The sequence below is a fragment of the Thamnophis sirtalis genome, unplaced genomic scaffold (assembly GCF_051295495.1).
Source record: "Thamnophis sirtalis isolate CommonGarterSnake01/CBP01778 unplaced genomic scaffold, rThaSir2_p1.2 scaffold_8, whole genome shotgun sequence".
Taxonomy (NCBI): Eukaryota; Metazoa; Chordata; class Lepidosauria; order Squamata; family Natricidae; genus Thamnophis; species Thamnophis sirtalis.
This window is the reverse complement of record NW_028261388.1, coordinates 9,321,261-9,336,114: the sequence shown is the minus strand read 5'-3', so window position 1 is coordinate 9,336,114 and position 14,854 is coordinate 9,321,261. Positions and strand designations below refer to the sequence as shown.

At 43.0% G+C, this 14,854-nt stretch overlaps 1 protein-coding gene across 2 annotated transcripts in view; it reads left to right on the top strand.

The window, feature by feature from the left end:
• Nucleotides 1–223: 223 nt before the first annotated feature.
• The window catches only part of GRM5 (glutamate metabotropic receptor 5), a 272,063-nt gene continuing 257,432 nt past the window's right edge, over nucleotides 224–14,854 (top strand). For both annotated transcript variants that reach the window (XM_087721072.1, XM_087721071.1), the window contains exon 1: nucleotides 224–527. The gene's annotated coding sequence lies outside the window, so the exon portion shown is untranslated. The remainder of the gene's footprint in view (nucleotides 528–14,854) is intronic.

Sequence of the window (14,854 nt, the reverse complement as noted above, 5' to 3'; positions counted from 1 at the left end):
AGCGCCTCCGTTCAGCCCAGAAAGGAGGACCGGGCAGGCTGAGAGCGGGCGAGGAAAGGAGGGGCAGCAGGGAAGCGAGGACAAGCGGGAGGGCTTCGGGGGCTCTCGCTCGCTCGCCAAGCTCTCCCCTTCCCATCACCTGGCGGGCGGGCGGGCGGAAGGATTCTTGCCAAAGGCGGTGGAGAGAGCGAGAGACAGCGAGCGGGCTTTCCTCCTCGCTTAGGAAGGGAAGAGGAGGCGCTGCCTGCCTGCTTCTCTCTCTCTCTCCGAGCCCTCCCGTTTCGCCGCTGGGGAAGCGGAGAGCGCCGAAACAGCAGCAGTTTGCAAGCCCAGCTAAGCCTGCCGACCACCGCCGCGGTTGTTAACTGGGGACCGTGGCCCGGGCGAAGGAAAAGCCGGAACCAAGGAACCAGGCAAGCGGCCGCGGAGCTCCCAGCAGTGAAGGAATTCTGCGGGCAGGGGCGCCGCGTCTGCCTCGCCTGGCGGGCGAGCGGGGAAGCTGTGTCTGGATCCTGCATTGGGCTAAGGTAGGGTATGCTTGTGTGTGTGGGGCGGGCGGCGCGGGTGGGGGTTACATTAGGGGTGGGACGGGACCTCAGTCCTTGGGCGAGCGTGTGTGGATTGGGGGGGGGGGTGGGGGGGAAAGAGAGGCAACCCTGGCCTTAAGCAACACCGAGCACAACCGACACGGGTCTCAAGGGGAGGAGGAATGCAGCTAGTTGCGGGCAAAATCCACCTCGTTGCATGGGGTGGGGGAAGGTTTTCCAGGTAGGCGATGCCGGATTTTTTTTGGGGGGGGGCGCAGTGGGAGGGTGTTAGAGAAACAAAGATAAGGCACGTTTTGGGTAGTTCCCTTAGGATTCAAGGGAAAGACTGGACAACGGCGTTTGGGAAAGGAAGAGGGCGGGAGGGTGAATTCTTTCACAAGTAGCCGCGATCGAGGGATACTGTAGTTGAGTGAACCCAGAGGTGGCGGGGTGGGGGTGGGAGTGGAGGTTGAAATCGAATAGATCACTTCTCGGGGGCTGTCTACCTCTGAAGCGAGGAAGGGTCAACGTAGCAGACCACTTAGGGAATGCCCAGCCGCAAGGGCTAGGGACGGTAGAAACCCCGAGCTAGGCGCAGCTCCTGGGTGTAGGTCAGTCTGCACAAACCGGGTTGTCCTCTAGCTATGCTCAGACTTCAATTCCCACCCTCTCCAGCCAACCTGGGATGGGGATTCGGAAGGATGGAGGTTGTATCCCAAGCACTTCTATGTTTGAAAAATCTGGTGCAGATGGTGTGATAAAAGCGAATAAACGGTAGAGCAGCAGCAAGGATACAGACAGTAACGAAAACAAACTCTCACACAGACACACACAGACACACACACACACACACACATCGAGGAACGCAGTAGTTGTCATGGATGCCACAGCCCCCAACCCTTAGATTATTCCATTGCCTAACGGGGAGACGCCGGCCTCGATGATCGTCTTAATCGGCTGTTCAGCACCACGGACAGCACCCCAGCAGCCGCTATTGGGCAAAGTTGGGCGAAAGAGAGCCGGGGAAGTTGCGATGTTGTGTTACGTCTGTAATTTTGCGGCACTTGGATAAGGTTTAGAGGAGGGGGCCGCTTCCTATACACTGAGGGACATGGCGCGATACCTCTTCTTGATTGCAACTCATGGAAAATGGCATTTGAGATAGAAGGATGCCTTTAGAATTTGTCCCATCTTAGGTTGCCTTGTTGCTTTATGCAACAGCTTACACTTGTCTACTACACTTGGTTGATTTCTTCACAACCAACACACGCACTCCCCGTCCTGTCTTAACTGTTAGAAATATGGACGATGTTCCCATTAACCAAGAACATATTTTGCATTTAAAAAGAAATTCACTATCGTTATATACAGGCTAATTAAACTAACAGAATGAAAATAATATTAAGTTATTTCTCAAATGACAATCAAATGCCCTCTTGCATGTAGAATGTAGGGGAGAAAATATTAGCTGGGTGGACATTTCCAGTTTTCATGGAGTCTGAAGTTCAGAATCCACATTCAGCCTTTCCATACAGGATGGGTGAATCTTCTTGTTTTCTTAATTTTTTTTTGGATATGAAGTCCTCTCCCCCACCCTCAAAAAAACAAGTCTCTGGATTCATCCAGATCAACACTATCCCAGCTATGTTTTGTTACTGCATCTGCTTCACATTGTGCATGACTGGAGACAGCCAACTATAACACTGTGAAGATACGCTGTTATCTGTTCCAGTGTTGTCAACAAGACATAGCCACAAAATCTCAAGTGTGCCCAGATCACCTTGTCTAACGTAACACTTGGTATGTGGTCATGTTAGACTGCAGGGTTTCAGTGGTGTGTCAACATCACTGCTGTATTTATCCCAAGCGGTTGCAAATCTACCTCAAATTACTTGCTAAAAGTAATCTACCGAAATGTAACTCCAAGCCAAACAAATAGAGAGAGAGGAAAGTCACTGGGTGGAATGTTGGAAAAACACATAGAGCCCTTCTCAAATTATGATCAAATTAGGAGTTCTTGGAGGGGGGAGACATTTGGTCTGCTTTTGAGTACCCAGCAGGTAATCAGTGCCATCTAATTATCCGTTTTCAGCAACAACTTTTTTTTCCTGAGTCTTAACTGTCCTGATTCTCTTCCATACAAACTAGCCACAGACTGAGAAGATGTTTGTCTGATTTCTTTTCCCCCTACTGGCACTGCTTTATTCAGTATGTTGAATGAGAATTAGCTTTGAAAGCATATTTTCAAAAGAAGACAGAATGTTGGATAAATTCCATGGACAGGGAGTTGTTTTCTTGCATTTATTTAAGGACAAGGAGAAAATATTCTATTTCACAGGACCATTCTCTCTCCAGCAATTCACAGCCTCCCCAGCTTTCCAAGGGTAGAGTCCAGGAAGGAACCCTTCTGAAAAGGCTTTTTTCAGAACTGATGCACTGGTTCACCAATAAAGAGTTACCCTGCCCTTGAGAAACTGTTAAGAGAAATTCTCTCTTGCCTGAATAAATCACTCCATTCTCTAACCCACAAATAAATCACTCCATTCTCTGCCCACAAGTTGGATGGAGAATCTAGAAAGGTTGCTTATACTTAGCATAAATATAAGCTGTTTTCTATATGTTGATCCACTTCATTAGACTATTGTCACTATGATATCACATTCTTGGTAATTTATAGGTCGAGATGGCCCTTTAATTTCTCCACATTTACGACCGCGTCTCCTCAATTACAGTGGGATCTGTCTTCTTCCTTCCTTCCTTCCTTCCTTCCTTCCTTCCTTCCTTCCTTCCTTCCTTCCTTCCTTTCTTCCCTCCCTCCCTCCCTCCCTCCCTCCCTCCCTCCCTCCCTCCTTCCCTCTCCATTTTTCTCTTTTTTCCTCTCCTTCTCCCTTTCTCTCATATAATTGGGTCAACCTTATCAGTTCATAGGATGGGATAATGCAAAACATCACGCCAAGCTGAAATGAAATTGGATAGTTTATACTATAATTTAGTATGCTACAAGAAGCCCAGCCATTGTCTTAACAAGTTGTATGAAGTAGTCCATCCATCATTTTATTTATGGCCTTTGCATGTCAGATACACAACACATTCTTTCAGTTAACCCAGATTTAACATTTTGCATGATGCGTGATGCGGTGGCTCAGTGGCTAAGCTGCAGATCAGGCTAAGATCAGAAGAGTTGGCAGTTCAGTGGCTCGAATCCCTAGCACCGCCTAACAGAGTGAGCTCCCGTTACTTGTCCCAGCTTTTGCCAACCTAGCAGTTCGAAAGCACATAAAAAATGCAAGTAGAAAAATAGGGACCACCTTTGGTGGAAGGTAACAGCGTTCCATGCGCCTTTGGCATTTAGTCATGCCGGCCACATGACCACGGCGACGTCTTCGGACAGTGCTGGCTCTTCGGCTTTGAAACAGAGATGAGCACCGCCCCCTAGAGCCAGGAACAACTAGCACATATGTGTGAGGGGAAACTTTACCTTATGTTGCATGAACACAATAAATGAATACTCTCATTGAAGCAATAGAAATACTTTTGAGAGAGAAAAAATGGGATTAGGAAAAGAATACAAGCATCCCAGAACTAGTGAGAGAGAGAAAGAAAGCGAGCGAGCGAGAGAGAGAGAGAGAACGAGAGAGAGAAAGAGAGAGAGAAGCATCATTTGGACAATTTTGTGGGTGAGCAGTGGGCGTCTTGCTATTTTAACTACCATTTGATTCGGTTGACTCAGAAATCTGAACGCTTGCTGCATCTTCTTGCTTCCGTCCTAGATCTATGTTTTTGTGTTCAGTCAGTTCCCCGATCTGCACAAATCTTACCAAATCAGTTTTATAGGGAAAAAAAACTACATTGAAGACTTAGGGATAATATCTCTTACAACATTCCCTACTTCTAAGAAGAGACAGTTTGAGGAACAAACCCTGATAATTTTTAAAACAGTCCCAAATTCTCCTGCCCACCCAAGGAATCTGTTTCCAAAACTCTCATTCCATGGTTATACTGGAACTACTTGAAAGGGTTGGCTGTGTTCTCCTTTCTATCCACTGTTTCTTTTCTTTTATTTGTACGCCATCTAGATTCATGTAATAGTTACGTGGCCTTAAGAACTGGAATAAATGAATATATTTCTCACCAGCTTTTCTTGGTTTGGTGGGAAAATGGCTCTTAACTAGTAGCCATAGATTGTCAATGTGTGTGTTTTTTTCCCCAGTCACATTTGTATTTTATATTATTTATACATATCAATGCATGAATGGTGGGGTACCTGGGTATCATACATTTCAATACACATAAACATAATCTTATTACTCCTAGTTATTACATTTCATTTTCATTATTCCATATTGTTTATACATACCTTTTACTGTTACCCTTCATTTCTAGACCTTTTTTCTGTTCTTTTGTGTATCTTGACACACACACACACACAACATATACATATACTATTATTCCCCTCTTATTTCTATCCCTATTTTAACTCCCCTCCCTCATATTGCTATAGTATTCAAAGATATGTTTTCCCCCAAAACAAACAAACAAACACGTCAATGTGTGTCTTATAGCTGCTATTAATCTTCTTTGATTAAGCAAGCTTAAAGAAAGATAATTTCACCTGATACAACTACTTTTGATTTTGTCCTGAAATTTAAGTCTGGCAACATGATCGATCTCGATGGAGATTTTCAATCATTCAAGTCACAGTTGTCTGGAAGGTGCTTTTTCCAAAAGGCAACTGGACTTTTTTGTTCTGTTTTGTTTTCCTTGAAAAGATTTTGCTTTTCATCCAAGAAGCTTCTTCAGCTCCGAACTGAACAGAAAAAAAAAATGGGGAAAAGCACTTGGGGGACATTCAACATGATCCCTGCTACAGCTGACTTAATGCAACGATTTCTAGAGATCGGCTTTTCTGCTACGGTTATAAAGTAAAGTAGGAAAACGTGATGCGGTAGCTCAGTGGCTAAGATGCTGAGTTTGTCTATCAGAAAGGTCAGCAGTTCAGTGGTTCGAATCCCTAGCGCTGCATAATGGAGTGAGCTCCCGTTACTTGTCTCAGCTTCTGCCAACCTAGCAGTTCGAAAGCATGTAAAAATGCAAGTAGAAAAATGGGAACTACCTTTGGTGGGAAGGTAACAGCGTTCCGTGCACCTCTGGCATTTAGTCATGCCGGCCACATGACGACGGAGACGTCTTTGGACAGTGCTGGCTCTTAGGCTTAGAAATGGAGATGAGCACCACCCCCTAGAGTCAGGAACGGCTAGCACATGTGTGCGAGGGGAACCTGTACCTTTAAGGTAGGAAAAGACAATGACTCCATTTTGGATTAGAGTGGGAAATTCCTATGGAATTTAGCCATATAATACAGTTAATGTTTCAGTGAAACTAATTATTATCTCAAAACAAGGACAGTTTCGCGCTGGCACATTTGTCAGTGAGGGGTCCTTGGTGCATCCTGAGCTTGGTTGTTTTCCTGCAGATGTTGTTTTCTTGCAGACGTTCCATTTTCCAAACTGCTACCGCATCACTGATGTTGTTACCTAGTTGGATAATGGAACATCTGCAAGAAAACAACTAAGCCCAGAGAGCCTCAAAGAGCTATCATTTCAACCCTGAGCTACACATATTCTCTTTTATTGGTACATTTGTCGATGTCAGGTTTGAGGACGGAGATCAGATTAGAATTGTAGCAGTAATACACCCCCCCCCCCCGGCAAATCATTACACAACTGGTGAACTAGAGGTGTAAATAGTGACGTGTGTTAACAGTCTACTACGGGGTGTTTACAATCCCCCAACAGAAACTCCAGCAGACGTATTTCCTGCTTTATTTCTCTTTTTCCTCCGTTTGACAGTACAGCAGTGAGGCAGTTTTCATCCGCAGTTCCTTTTCTACACTATTATCTGGTTGGTCTTTGAAAGATCTAATCTGGAGCCCATTAAACTGCATGATCTATTCACAGCTTAGTAACAGGAAGGGTTTTTAGAGCATTTGCCAGTCAAAAACGAAATCCAGTTCTGACTGACTAAAGGCGAGATTTGAAATGGGATCCTTGGCTCAGTGGAAGTGTTCCTTCTCTGAACGTTGTTGTGTATAAATGTGTGTGTGTGTGTGTGTGTATCACACATGAGAGATGCCTGCTCAAAAAAATGTGGAACAGCCCCCCCTTAAATTGTATAGGTAGTACGGCCACAATTGCGCCCAAAATTTATGTTGCTGTGAGAAATTTGTTGAGTGACTTTGTCCCATTTTAGCTGTAGCAATAGCACTTAGACATGTACCACTTTACGTGCTTTACAGCCCTCTCTAAGTGGTTTCCAGAGTCAGCTTATTGCCCCCAACCATCTGGGCCCTCATTTTACCCACCTTGGAAGGATGGAAGGCTGAGTCAACCTTGAGCCTGGCTGGATTCGAACTGCCAAATTGCAGTCAGCCAGCAGTCAGCAGAAGTATCCTGCAGTACTGCACTCTCACCACTGCGCCCCTGTGGCTCATTTTACCACTTTTCTTGCCACGTTTGTTAAGTGAATCACTGCCGTTCTTAAATTAGCCACACCATCGTTCAGTGAACCTGGCCTTCCCGTTGACTTCGTTTGTCAGAAGGTCCCATTATCCCTGGGACACTGCGAATGTCATCAATATGAACCAGTTGTCAAGCATCCATCCAAATGTAAATCACCTGAGTGCTATGGTCATAAGCGTGAAAAAAAAATCACTTTCTTTTGTGTCATTGTAACCTCGAATGGTCAATAAATGAACTGTTGTAAGTCAAGGACTATCTGCATACTCATCACATCACTAAGATCAAAAACATAAGAGAACCTGTCCCCCACCCCGCTTTAAGTAGTACTTAAGTGCCAGTGAAACAAATGATTTCTCATAATGAAGGTCAAGCTTTTGGTGATCAAAAGCTGAACGTTAACAATGGGAGGAAGTTGAGGTGGTGGTTATGAAATGAATAAGGCTATATCAGAAATATCGGCACGTAGAGAGAAGTTTGGAGGATTGTTTCATTTTAAACAGTGTGGGTTGGTTTTTTGTGGGGGGAGTTCTGCTTAAGATTACCTTGCCAACGTTCAGCGATCATTTTTTAATTTAATTTTATTTAGCTCATCAAACATGTACAAGATAACAGGTATAAGTATAAACATGGCCATGAACAAGGGAAATTAATACAAATAAATGGGGACAGTAGGACAGGGACAGTAGGGGCATGCTGGTGGGCTTATGCATGTCCCCTTTATGGACCTTTTAGGAATGGGGTGAGGTCAACAGTAGACAGTCTAAGGTTAAAGTTTTGAGGGGTTTGGGGAAGAAACCCCAGAGTCAGGTAGTGCATTCCAGGCATTGACTGTTGCTGAAGTCGCATTTTCTGAAATCGAATTTGAACCTTGAGTTTGTGTCCCTTGTTTGCTCAAATATTATTGAGGTTGAAGCTCAACAATCATGATTTATAATATAATAAACATTCATGGATATATATATAAATAATACAAATAGTTATAATAAATGAATCATGATCAAATGGAGCTCTGAAGTCATCTTCTCAGGGGCCACAGAACACTTAACCTTAAGGTGGATTCTGAAACAGGTATAAGAGCTTATTCATCGAGCCTCTCTTTTTCAATAGCATTTTCTTAAGAGAGAAAGCAACTTGCAGCAGCTAAAAACCTGGGAACGAATAATAGCAGTTAGTTAGACTTATATACCACTTCATAGGGCTTTCAGCCCTCTCTAAGCAGTTTACAGAGTCAGCATATCGCCCCCAACAACAATCCGGGTCCTCATTTCACCCACCTCGGAAGGATGGAAGGCTGAGTCAACCTTGAGCCGGTGAGATTAGAACCGCTGAACTGCAGATAACAGTCAGCTGAAGTGGCAATACTGCACCCTAACCACTGCGCCACCTCGGCTCTTAATAATGGAAAACGGGAGATTCCAGGAAATTCTTTTGAGTTCGAAGAGACTGATTGTGAGAGTTCACTGCTGTTATCCCCCAGCTGTCATGCATTTTAGCCTTTTCATCTGGAAATATTGTGAGATGTGATGCTTTCAAGAGATTCCAGTCATTTATTCTTTTTTTTAAAAAATCTATCTATCTCTCTCTATATATATTTTCTGAGTCATTGGGCATGTAATTTGGGCATCTACATGTAATTTCTTCCATCATGAATTTGCTGGTCTTTTAGATGTCTCTGTCTTAATAGAGGCTTATATACAGCAAGAACTAGTGTAAACTATATTGATTAAGGTGATTAATCCATCAACCGTATCAAAGACCAATCCAGAAAGAGAGGGGGGGGGAAATTGATCGGCACCAGGAGGAAAAAGAAATCAGGTCTTAAATCAAATCACCCTTGTGACTATGATTGTTAATAGCCAAGCTTAAATAAAATTAAAACCATGAAGTAAGGCACTGAAATGAAAGCTAAAATTTAAGCCGTCATGCTTTAAAATCATCACCCCAATCAAATCCAAGTTGTTTTCTTGGATCAAAGACCCTTCACCTCCTTTTTTAAAAAAGAGATTGGTTTGTAGCAGGAAAAATGCAGTTTTTTAAAAAAGCCTAATTTTCTTTATGTAAAGAAAATTAGCTTTTGTACATAAACTGATATTCAGAAGAGTGACCACTTGATTTTTCCACATGCTTTTACTTCTCTGGATTTGCTTTTAAAAAATGATTGAATTGATCCAGAATAAGTCTCTCTGCTTCGTATAAAAATGGATCCTTCTCTTCACCTAGTCTATTCTGATGATTTATATTTCAAAGGATTTTACTTTCCTCTTTTAAAGGGCTAGGCAAGATTTGATTTTTTTTCCTATTTGCAATGCAAAATGAAACGAATATAGAAAGTTTACTGTCAGCAGAAAAGAGCAAGAATGATAGCAATCCCTCAAGTCTAGAAAAATGCATTTCCTTTTACTCACCTTTCCAATCCTCAGTCATGGAATTTTTAAAATGGGATAGTAATATTTTATACTGCTCCCATACGCCTCTGTCTCTTGCAGGAAGCCCAGAGATGAAAAAAAATATTTCTGCTTATTCCATCACAATCAAACAGGCATTTTTGACCTACCTGGCCACCATTCTAACACAAAATGTATAGTTCGATATCTAGTTAGTTTTTTTAAAAAAATCTGTTTTATTTTTAAGGATTTTCTCTTTGGGGTATGTGGGTGGGCAGTTGTTAGAGCTGTACATTTAGTATATTTTACCAAACCAGACAAGGAAAGTATCAAAATAGTGTGTGCTGATTGAAGCTGCTGTGTTAATTAGCCAATCGTAATGCATCCGGCAATAGAATTGCATCAAAATAAAAACAGTTTTGCTGAATGATTAGTCATGGTGGAAATGCAAATTTGAGACTATTTTTTTTTCCAGGATCCCTCCATTCTTGAACATAAGAAAGAATAGCTGTGTGTGGATCTTTAAAAAAAAAAGTCCATTGCTTGATTAGATTGCAAAACACAATAGTTTAGTATTAACAGTTGTGTCAAATTCCAATTCTTATAATGCCTGGATAACTTGGAGGCTGGGTAGTCAGCCATCCCATAATTTATCCATGTTGTGTAATGAAATTGTTTTGGTGTTTGTTGCTGTTATAATGATCTGTGGTTTTATGACATGCCATAAATTGTCCACGGGGCTTTAACGGAGCTATTCCATAGAATATAATCTCTCAAAATACAGTGCTGTTGACTCAGTCGTAGCAATTTATACCATCTTGAATGTCAAGATCCTTAAGAAACCTACTTGGGTATTTTCCAGCTAAATTCAGACCATAGGAAGATACCGTAGTGTCCATTACATACCCACTGCACCATTTTGGAGATACTTGCTAAATGCTTTACACATCTTTCTTTTTTTTTAAAAAAAAATGTTCTCTTTGCTATTCAAGATAAGACAAAAAAGACTTTTATCTCCTCTCTTTTATGTTGCAAATATCATTCCTCCCCTTGCTTTATAAAATGCTCCCTAAGTCGAACAGTTGAAAGAAGCAGAATGGAAAATCTGACAAGTCCAGTAAGTTGGCACCGCTAGTGGGCGCCCTTACAACAACATCTGCAGTTTAAAAGAAACTGTTTTCTGGAGCCCAGGATCTAGATATTTAGACATTTATTCCTTCAAAGAAAGAAAGAAAGAAAGAAAGAAAGAGAGAGAGAGAGAGAGAGAGAGAGAGAGAGAGAGAAAGAAAGAAAGAGAGAAAGAAAGAAAGAAAAAAGAAAGAGAGAGAGAGAAAGAGAAAGAAAGAAAGAAAGAAAGAAAGAAAGGGAATTTTGTTCTTCTTCTCTGCACTCTCTCAAGCATTTCTACATCTTTTTTATAATGTGGTGACCAAAACTAGATGCAGAATTCTACATGTGGTCTTACTAAGGCTTTAGAAAGCAGTATTAGAACTTCACGTGATCTTGATTCTATCCCTCTGTTAATGCAACCTAGGATTGCATCGGCTTTTTTGGCTGTTGCTGCACACGGCTGGCTCCTATTTAAGTGATTGTCCACTAGGACTCTAAGATCCCTCTCACAGTTGCTGCTACTGAGCCAGGTTTCACTTAATTGCTACCTGTGCTTTGGGTTTTTCTTGCCTAAATGTAAAACCTTATTGAATTTAATTTTGTTGGAGAGGGCCCAGTGTCCACATCTGTCAAGATCCATCAGATTCCTAGAGATAGGGGTTCACATTCAGATTGTGAATGGTGGCTGTTTGCATTGGTGGCTTCTGCTCCTTTGTCTTTCTCACACACAGAGAATAGAATAACAGAGTTGGAAGGGACCTTGGAGGTCTTCTAGTCCAGCCCCCCTGCTTAGGCAGTAAACCCTACACCACTTTAGACAAATGGTTGTCCAATATCTTCTTAAAAACTTCCAGTGTTGGAGCATTCACAACTTCTGGAGGCAAGTTGTTCCATTGGTTAATTCTTCTAATTTCTCCTTAGTTCTAGGTTGCTTCTCCTCTTGATTAGTTTCCACCCATTGCTTCTTGTCCTGCCCTCAGGTGCCTTGGAGAATAGTTTGACTCCTTCTTCTTTGTGGCAACCCCTGAGATATTGGAAGACTGCTATCATGTCTCCCCTAGTCCTTCTTTTCATTTCTAGTCTAGCTTGCAATTTGGTACTCCTTGAGAGTGTGAAACATGAAAAGATTAACTGCGCCTAGCTTTCCAGACCAACTTTAAAACTGACACTTATTGAGAAAACCACAGAAAATCTTCTGTGAACACAAAGTAGGTGATACAAAACCAGAGGTAGGTAGTCCTTGACTTGCAATCACAATTCGGACCATAATTTCTGTTGCTAAGCAAGGAGATTGTTGCGTGAATTGTGCCTTATTTTATGCCACGATTGTTAAAGCGAATCGCTGCAGTTAGTTCACTCACACAATTGTTGAGCCCATCCAGCTTCCCTCATGGACTTGGCTTTTCAGAAGCCATCTGGGAAGGTTGTACATAACGGTCTCATGGACCTGGGATGTTGCACCAGGAATACACACTGGTTGCTCAAGGCCTGAATGTTAATGTGACGGTGGGGATGCTGCAATAGTCGTAAGGGTGAGGCGTGATTGTACGTCACTCTTTTCAGTGCCATTGTAACTTCAAAAGGTTGCTAAATGAATGATTGTAAGTCAAGGACTATCAGTATACATATACCGAAGGTGATTCTTTGTATCTAAGTTTGCAAAGTTAGATCTTCCTTCTTTCCTTCCTTCCTTCCTTCCTTCCTTCCTTCCTTCCTTCCTTCCTTCCCTCCCTCCCTCCTTTCTTTTTCTTTCTTTTTTTCCTTCCTTTCCTCCTTCCCTCCTTTCTTTTTCTTTCTTTCTCTTTCTTTATTTCTTTCTTTTCTTTCTTTCTTCCTTCCTTTCCCTCCTTCTTCTGTCCCTCCTTTCTTTTTCCTTCCTTCCTTCTTTCCTTCCTTCCTTCTTTCTCTTTCTCTCTCTGTCTTTCCTTCCTTTTTCTTCCAACCTTCCTTCCCTCCCTCCCTCGCTCCTTTCTATTTCTTTCCTCCCTCGCTCGCTCCCTCTCTCCCTTTTTTCCATCTCTCTGTGGCTGGACAAGAGTAGTATTTTCTGAAAAAAGAAGTGGCTGAATTAATACTATTAGGAAACATCTGACAGTGTCGAAAGATAATTGGCAGGAATATTGAATCTAAAATTCTTAAAGACCTAGCTTCTGGGGCCAATAATTTCAAATAATTTGAACGGCAGTCCAAAACTTTAGTTTAATTACTTCTCGTAAAATTTATTATATTATTTTTTTTAATCTCCCAAAGCTTAAATCGTTTTTCCTTTCCTATCACTTTTGTACTCTAGTTTTATATTAATCGGGAAATGCCTTCAGCTTTGCTTGTATTTTGTAGATGGTCCAAATACATTAACAACTGTTCCTTCCTTGGGATCAGCCCCACTGACCATCCTTAGTGAATTAAAATAAAGGTAGTCCTCAACTTACAATAATAGTTGGGCCCAAAATTTATGTTGCTAAGTGAGAAATTTGTTAAGTGAGTTTTGCCCCATTTTGCAAATTTTCTTGCCACATCATTGCGGTTGTTAATAGCAATAGCAATAGTAGTTAGACTTATATTCTACTTTACCGTGCTTTACAGCCCTCTCTAAGCGGTTCAGCTGAATTGGTAGTAGTTTGGCGGCCTGGGTCGCTGGAACCGGCAGCGATGCAGGACTGCCACGCCCCCGAACCAGTTCTCCTGGCAGCGTCATAGGATGCCGCCATCTTGTTTTGTGCTTTTGTGCATGCACTGCGCATCAAGCACATGACCAAGTGCACGCATCAAGTACATGCATCAAGGACATGCATCAAGGACATGCATCGAGCACACGCATCAAGCACACGCATCAAGTACATGCATCAAGCACATGCACCAAGTGCACACATCAAGTACATGCATCAAGCACATGCATCAAGTACATGCATCACACACGCATCAAGTGCATGCATCAAGTGCATGCATCAAGCACACACATCAAGTACACGCATCAAGCACATGCATCAAGTACACGCATCAAGCTCATGCATCAAGCACATGCATCAAGCACATGCATCAAGCGCATGCATCAAGCGCATGCATCAAGAGCAGTGCTCCCATGAGCGAACCAGCAACAGTGACTGCTAGAACCCACCCCTGGGTCATAAGTGTGAAAAGGATCATGCCACTTCTTTTCCAGTACCGCTCTAACTTTGAATGGTCACTAAACAAACTGTTGTAAGTAGAAGACAGTGGTGGGTCGCAGGCAGTACGTTCCGGTACAGTGCTCCGCAGGGCTCACCTGGCCTCCCGAGCTCCTTACCTGTCCTTTAAGCCTTTGGCCTTCCGCGCATGTGCATGGCGTGTACGGCGCCTATGCGACACTCCGGTGAGCAACTGGAGCGTTGCGGAGGCTTGCAGAAGCGTTGCATCCATGTGGGCAACGCCGGCCCCGTTCCAACTGGTACGGAACCCACCACTGGTAGAGGACTACCTGTAAGCCCACAAAGGGAGGCCTGCTTTGCCAAATAAGGATGGTGATGCTATTTTCAGTTTGGGGGGGAGAGAAAATAACCAGAAGAATAGGAAGCCGCCCTTTGAAAAATGTACAGGAAGGGAAAAATTCTATTCAGGTGTAAGATTCTACCGAAGCCTATTAATTTAAGGAAGGTACTTTAAATGCATCGGCATTTGTAAAGGATATTGAATTGCCTTTGGAGGGATACAATAAGCAGTTAAGAGCTGCAATAGAAGAAAACAGATTGTGCTGTAATTAAACGGAGCTTGGCTCACCCAAATGACAGGGCTTTGTTGCAGAGCTCAAATTTAACAACAAAGCCATCCAAAGCTCAACCACCCACCAAAGACTCTTGCGCTAGGCTCTCCCTTGCAAGTCCATAATCAGGGCACTACGTGAACAGTAATACCTGGGCTTTTTCAGGACTCTTTGTTATAGGCTTGTATTGTCAGAGAGGCCAAAAGATAGGAAGTCGAAATAAGGCCCCTTTGCACAAATATCAATCAGAACAGAGCTGGAAGGGGCCTTGGAGGTCTTCGAGTCCAACCCCCTTGGAGACCCTTTAGCATTTCAGACAAATGGGTATCCAGTCTCTTTTTAAAAACCTCCAGTGATCAAGTACCCACAACTTCTGAAGGCAAAGCCGTTCCACTCAGTGGTGGGTTTCAAAAAATTTCGCTACCGGTTTGGTGGGCGTGGCTAGGTGGAGGGGCATGTGACTGAGTGGGCATGGCCAATTGATGTCACTCATGCCCATGCCCACTCAGTCACATGACGCTCCCCCTCCAAGCCACGCCCACCAAACCGGTAGGAAATTATTGGTGGCATTATGCTGAC